This window comes from Eptesicus fuscus, chromosome 21, assembly GCF_027574615.1.
Source record: "Eptesicus fuscus isolate TK198812 chromosome 21, DD_ASM_mEF_20220401, whole genome shotgun sequence".
NCBI lineage: Eukaryota > Metazoa > Chordata > Mammalia > Chiroptera > Vespertilionidae > Eptesicus > Eptesicus fuscus.
Genome location: NC_072493.1, coordinates 31,234,456 through 31,242,043, shown reverse-complemented (window position 1 = coordinate 31,242,043; position 7,588 = coordinate 31,234,456). Strand labels below are relative to the sequence as shown.

Sequence of the window (7,588 nt, the reverse complement as noted above, 5' to 3'; positions counted from 1 at the left end):
CAGCCTTGGTAATTATTATTCTGATCACTACATTTTTAGATATTAATCTTTTTTGCAGGTCTGGACTTGGGAAAGTTGTATCCCTCTACAATTCCTTCATTGTTGAATAAAGGGGGGAATGAATGAATGAATGAATGAATGAGTGTTACCAGAACTGAAAAGTCCAAGGCTGGGATATAGAATTAAAAGGAGCAGAGGCTTTTTCTTGCTTTTAGGGCCCTCCATTTCATTGGGGGCTCTCTCTGATGCCCTGATTAGGTTAGATGCCCCTATCAGAGCCTCTCATTGCATTGATCATAACATGATGATCCTTACATTTGTACATCCCTCCAGATGGAAGCTCCAAGCCAGGAGGAACATAGCTGCTTTCCTCTCCCTTACAAAAAGAGAAGACTAGTATTGCAAGTTTATTGCACACTAGACACTGTGTGGGGTGTTTTACAGGTGTTACAGAATCTCATTTCTGCTTACATCAATCCTATGAATAAATCTCAGTTATTATCCCCATTTTATGGGTGAGGACACTGAGGCATAGAAAAGTAAAGTTACTTGCCAGAAGCCATATAGCTTGTAAGTGGGAACTGAACCCAGCTGATTCTAGAGCTTAATTAAGCTCTTAACATCGAAGCCAGTGGTTCGCAGAGTGGGGTCCCTGGACCAGCACCATCAGTCTTATCCAGGCTCAGTTAGAAATGCAGACTCTTGGGCCACACCCCAGACCCACCAGATCAGTAATGCTGGAGGTGGGGCCTGGGGATCAGTGTCCCCACATGCTCCTCAGGGGATTCTGATGCACACTCGGGTTTGCAAACCACTGCTCTGAGCCATATTTCCACCTTGTTAAGTCTCCACCTCCTAGGCACTTAATAAACACTTAAATATGAAGCCCTGGCCGGTACCTCAGTTGGCTAGAGCATGGTCTCGATACATCAAGGTTGCAGGATCCATCCCTGGTCAGGACACATACAAGAATCAATCAATAAATGCACCAATAAGTGGAACAACAAATCTCTCTCTCTCTCTCTCTCTCTCTCTCTCTCTCTCTCAAATTAATAAATAAAATTTTATTAATAAATAAACATTTAAATTTGGAAGGGAGGAAGAGAAAGAGGATGGTAAGAAGGCAGGCAAGGAAACCTCCTCCAAAAGAACACTCTAAAGTGAGCAGATGATGCTGGGGGGTTGCCGTGGTTTGACCACACTTTAATCTCCAAATTGCAAAAACATTAACATTATTGATTGATCAGACATCAATTCAACAGAAATTTAATTAAATTAGAATGTGCCATTGAGCAGACATAGCTGCGTCATGCATAAATCTCAGGTAATAAGTTGACAAAGAGACAAGTGCCATCGATGCCCGGGTCTGGCTGAATTCATCCTCCCCCGTTTTCCTTCCTAGGCTGCAGGGAAGAAACAAGTAAAATGGGGTGAGCTCCTGATTTATGACACCCACGGAGTCCCCAGCAGTCCTGGCATCTGAGGAATGCCTTCTCCTGTGTGATTTACTGCTGCCCTAGGCTGGCCAGACAGCTGGGGGGATGCCCCTGCCTGAGTCCAGCCCTCGGCTAAAATGCTGACCCATACTTAGCTCTCCTGGGTGAGAGGATTAACACTCAGGGTGTCCTCACTGCGAATGTGTCCTCTGGAGGGAGCAGAGTCCTCAGGGGGCGGGAGACCTGCTCTGGCTGGCCTGTCTGCCCTCGCTTTGAGAATGTATTTTGGTGTCAGTGATCAGCTGCACCTGCTGTCCCAGAAACAGGTCTGGAGCAAGCCCAGGGTGCTCCAGCCTCAGGCAAAAGTATCCTCACTTTGCATAGCCCCGGCTCACCCTAGGCAGGCCAGGGGCGCTGGCACTGAGGGGCAGGCAGAGTGCACCGGGAGGTGCAGACAGTAGTAATGTGGCCCCCATGCCTGGAGAGGTCCAAATTCTTTGGGATAGGGGGAAGGGGTGGCTGAGGACAAGATAATCCAGGGACAGAAGAGAAACCAGAGAAGCAAGTGCTCTGGGGAGCATTACAAATCACAGGGGCTATTCTTGTCCTTGGTCAGAAAGGCTACACAGAGGAGACCCTTCTAATGGAGATCTCTTGTACTTAATCCTCCTACCTTCTTTGATTGCCTTCAATCAATCACGGACTCACACTTCCTTTTTAACAGCCATCTTCCACAAGAAGAGTGCTGCCAGAGTGACAGGAGGATGTGCTGGGGAGGCTACAGACTGTTCTCACTTATTCCTTAACGCCCTTCAGGATGTAGCCCCGATCCTCAGGCCAAGCTCTATAGCAGAGGTCAGCAAACAACCTCCCTGCAAGCCCAACCTGGCCCACCATCTGTTTTTGTAAATAAAGTTTTATTGGAACACAGCCATGTTCACATAGTGTCTATGGCTGCTTCTATGCTACGAAGGCTGTGTTGAGTGGTTGCAAGGGAGACCATCTGAATCACAAAGCTGAAAATATTTATTACCTGTCCCTTTACAGACAAGATTTGCTGACCCTTATGTAATGAAATGGTGATTGGTTGAGGACAGAGCACAAAGAACATAGTAGAACATAGCTCAGGATTTAGACACATCTGGGCTTGAAGACTGGTTCTCTCACCTATTTATTAGCTGTGTGGTCTTAGGTGAGTAAAGCTTCCTCTCTTAGGTTCAGTTTCCTTCCTGTATATGGGGATAATAAATTTGTCTATTTTATTGAACGATATGATACTGAAATAAGTTACAGCATAAAAAATGGTCAGAGTCAAGAGCTTTTAAATAAAGGATTTCATTTAAACTCACAAATCCCCTCCTAACTAGAATCATAGTATTCCCATTATACAGGTCCAAGTTAGCTTAGATTTCAAAAACTGAATAATACAAATATAGCACATCTACCCAGCTCACAAATGTGGAGTCTGCTCCTTCCTCCCCCACCCCCATCCTCTCAGACAATGCCAGTAAATTTGTAAAGAAAGGCATCACATGACCGCCAACACTGGTCATTTTCTGGAACGTGCTTACATTTGGAACGTGAAGGATGTTTCAATACATCATATGAGTAAAGGAGATAGGAACACTGGTTCTAAGGAAGTAGGGACTTCCTTGAAATGTCCCTTTCCTTTGTCCTCTGAACCCCAACACTTGGCCTGGCTGGATCCTTGCCATCCACCCTTTCCTGGTAGAGCTGGTCAGTGGGTGTAGGGTAAGCCATGATGCTGGGCCCCTCGGAGCTCAGAGGGGCCAGGGACCAGAAGTGCAGCTGGGGGCATGGCAATAAGGGTGCCCCACTCCACCGGGGCTAGAGAAAGTGTGAGAGAAGCAGAGGGGTAACATCAGTCCTCACTATGAGTCCCCAGAGGGTAGGTCCATGTCTTCCCACACAATACAAGTACTATTACTAATAACAACAACAGCCAACATTTATTTGTTCATTCACTCTTGCCAGGTACTGTGTTAAGTATATTTTATTTCTCACAACAACCTAATGGTATAGGTATTCTCCCTATTGTTCAACTTCGGTTAGATGATTAAAGAGGTTAGATGATTTGTTTAATATATCATAGGATGGGAAGGCAGGATTCTATTGTCCAATATGGTGGTTGGCCCATAAAAGGCACTCAATACAGGGTGGAGCAAAAGTAGGGTTACAGTTGTTCCTATGGAAAATAATACAATAATTAATAAATAATAATATGAGAATAAACTCTGTTTCACATACTCACAACTGTCAACCTACTTTTGTCCCACCCTGTATGTATTTTTAAATGGATGGATAGAAGGGTAGGTAGATGGTGGACACAGGGGTGAATGGACAGATAGAGGGATATATGAGTGGCACGGGCCTAACTCCAGAACTTGTGCTCTTTGTCACTATGCACTACTGTCTCTTACTCATGTTTGTATCCTGAGAACCCAACACAGTGAGAGAGACACTCAAATTGTTTAGGTTACCGGCAAAGGACAAGAGATTGGAAACATAAAGACCAGAGTTTCCCCCCGGTCTGCCACCAGCTGTGTCAGATGCATCATCTGTAATAGGGAGATAATGCTATCTGCCTCATGGGGATGCCATGAGGAATGGGTGAGTGGAAGGAAGGAAAGAAGATAGGTTGGATGGATGGGTGGGTAGATGGGTGGGGGTGGGTGGGGTGGATGGATGGATGGATGGATGGAGTATGTTACTTAATGCCTGGAAGATAGTAGGTGGTCAATAAATGGAGGCTACCATTATAGTTGTGTTTATTAATATCATCCATATTCACCCTCATCATCACCATTACTCCTCTATATGTTTGTTTATACAAAATGGCAGATGTGTGCCATTTTATAGGTGCATCTTTTTGGACATTCTTTACTGGCCTGCTTTCCTGCTGATTATTCTCATTCTGCTGAGGGAGAAGGAGTTGACAAGGGTAGGGTAGTGAGATAGAAGGGGTATCTTTTTATGTTTCACAACATAGCTCCTCTGTCTATCAATCTACAAACTTTTTATTTCCCTTTATCTTACAGATCCTAAAGCATACAAGGACATCACAAATAGCTTGGCAGAATTCTCAACTCCAAGTGTTCAAAATACCCTGGATCACAAGCAGAGGGTTAAGAATGTTGACACTTAATAAACAATGACTATCAGACACTTTTACCCGAATTCTCCTATTTCAGCCTCACTCCAGGTTTCTGGGATCACCAGGGCATTGGTCATCCACACCCCTCACTCAGAGCATGCACCACACTGTCACATCTTGGGGGAAAACACCTCATTTCTTCTCTTTTAACTTTCTCCTCAGGGGGGCGAGGGGGAAGGAAGCCTCACTTCTCTTTGCAAGCCCTGGGTATCTACATGCCAACAAGAGAAAGAAATAAGGGAGCAGTCCCTGGATGCCCAAATCCCAGGAGGATAATTCACAGACAATGATTGTTCCTTGAACTTGACTCCTCCCATTACCCAGGGTTAGAGCTGGAGAGATGGAGTCACCAGCAGGCCTCTTACACCAGGAAGGACACAATCATATCCTCTCATTGACTCCTGCACTGGTGCACATGGCCAGTGGATGTTTCCCTTTGCAAAACGTTGAGGAAATAGTAAAAAGAACTCATAGCCTTTTTGCCAAACAATGTCAGACAAAATAACAAGCAGAGAGAATGCATCCAAGGGCCTTGTAAACCCTGGACAATTCGGGGCATATAGCCACTCCCCTAAGCTTGGGCTTGGGGAAAGGGCATGGGGTGAGCGTGTCTTTATGACTTTATTGATCAATTCTCCACCTGCAGTTAAAAACCATGCCCAGACAGACAATAAAAATAAGTACTTAACCGTATCACAGGCTCTGCGGACTAAAATGGATTTTACACTTAAAGATACAGCTGATCTGGGTGAGGGTTTTAATGGTATTTTTGAGTTTTAAATTAAAAGAATCAAATCTATGAAAGAATTAAATGAGAGATCACCACTGTTGCTCTTTATGGGGTCCTGCTCATAATATCTACAGACCCAGGGGAGCTGGGATTATGGTTCACAAAGCAATGGGCAGGGAGGAAGCAAGGCAGATAGTGTATTCAGTAGAGATGAGTATTGCCATGTCTACCCGTATAAGGATGGGGGGAATGAGCAAGAAGAAGGGAATAGGACAGAGGAGCCTGATAGAGTATCTCCTTGAAAGACAGAGACAGGCAAGAGGAGGAAATAGGAGAAGAAGGGATGAAGTGAGGGCAGGATGGGCTAGAATTATTTATGGTCTTTAACCTAGAGATCAATGGCTAAGCCCTCACCCAAATCTTTCCAGATAGTGAGGAAGAAACTCATCCCACTAGAAACCTTAATGCATTTTGTTATTTACTTCTTTGGGGGAAATGACCCCTCCCTGTTGTATACTATAAGCACTGTTGGTATTTATAAAATTATCTATTTCCCCTGATAAAGGCACAGATTATATATTATTAATCCATATGTTTCTATTCCTCACATATATTAAGTTGTGAGGGATCGGCTGGCTGGACAAACAAGAGAAGGGAAGAGCTAAATTCACAGGCAAAGCAAAAGGACTAGGGCTTCTCAGGTGCTTTCTGCCAAGCGCCATTGTGTTGTCAGTCAATCCCCATAAAGAAACAACGAGGTTGAGTAGAGACACAGAGATAGCTCAGATGTTAAAAGAAATTGGCCCCAATCGAAAAGTCACAGTTTGTCTGTCTGATTCCACATCCCTTTTTTCTCCAAATGCCACCCTGTCTTTTGTTGTTGTTTTGCTGGTGAGGGAGCAAAGCTCTGATCGCAGCTATGACCCAGACATGCCTTCTGGAGGCAAGAAGGGTCCACCTAGTATCAGGAAACCAAGGGTAAGATTACTCCCCACCCCCAGCCTGAGATCTGTTTGGAACATGTGCAGTATCAGGAGACATCTGAAAGCAAAGGGATGTGATTGGCCATGGTCTAAATCTACACATGCCCCAGCAATTAGAAGTGTGTGGACCAAAGCATCAGAGATCAAAGCACAAACCATTGTTCCTAGACACCATGCTGGTAGCACAGCTGATAATGGTAGCACCATCTACCCCCAAGATAAAGGGGTACACATAATGGCTTCACCAGGCACCCTGGCCAACCATTTCTGAGGTCTCCTCCAGAGGCCATGTGCAGCTCGGCTGGGCCCCTTCTCTTTGGTTTTGTGGCATCTCATGAAGAACTTGGACTTGAAGTTAAAAGAATTGGAAGGAAGCTCACATTTCTCTATGGCCTACATACTGTTGGGTATGATACTAAGTATTTTTTATAACTATTAACTTTTTTAAAATTAAAGTAGTGTATATCAGTGTGTCTGACTAGGAAGGAACTTTCTAGAGTGATGAAGATATTCCAGGTTGTCATAAGGGTGTGGGTTATATGGGAGGTGTATCCATTTGTCAAAATTGTACAGGGTAAGATTTGTGCATTTCAATGTTAATGAGTTTTACCTAAGAAACTATAAAAATGAATAATGATTAAGTGGGGGTGGGAATGGCAGAATGTTAATTATTAAAGCTGAGTGCTGAGTATGTGAGGGTTTACAGTTGTAAGCAGAATTCTAAGATGATCCCCAATGACTCATGCCTTTGTGTAATCCCCTCCCGTTGAGTGGGAGTGGGGCCTGTAAACATGGTGGATGTCAATTCTGTGATTATATTATATCACTAGAGGCCCAGTGGGGTCCCTCAGCCTGGCCTGTGGGGATCAGGCCGAAACTGGCTCTCCAACATCCCCTGAGGGGTCCCGGATTGTGAGAGGGTGCAGGCCAGGTTGAGGGACCCCACTGGTACATGCTCAGGGCCAGGGAGGGACTGCGGGAGGGCTCCAGCCCGTCTCGCCCAGTCCCAATTGGCCTGAGCCCAGCAGCAAGCTAACCTATGGGTTGGAGCGTCTGCCCCCTGGTGGTCAGTGCACATCACAGAAACTGGTCAAATGGTGGAATGGTCGCACACTTACCATATTAGGCTTTTGTTATATAGGATGAGGCAAAGGCAAAGGGGTTTTGCAGATGTAATTAAAGTCTCTAATCAGTTTGACTTTGAATTAATCAAGAGGGAGATACTAAATCCCAGCTGGTATGGCTCAGTGGTTGAGCATTGACC

General features: G+C 44.9%; 1 long non-coding RNA gene across 1 annotated transcript; it reads right to left on the bottom strand.

The window, feature by feature from the left end:
• Window positions 1–917: 917 nt before the first annotated feature.
• On the bottom strand, window positions 918–3,141 carry LOC129147670 (uncharacterized). Its single transcript, XR_008554951.1, has 3 exons — window positions 3,008–3,141; window positions 2,604–2,665; window positions 918–950 (listed from the first exon to the last, which is right to left on the bottom strand). It is a non-coding gene; the product is annotated as an uncharacterized LOC129147670 (long non-coding RNA).
• Between the last annotated feature and the right edge of the window lie 4,447 nt (window positions 3,142–7,588).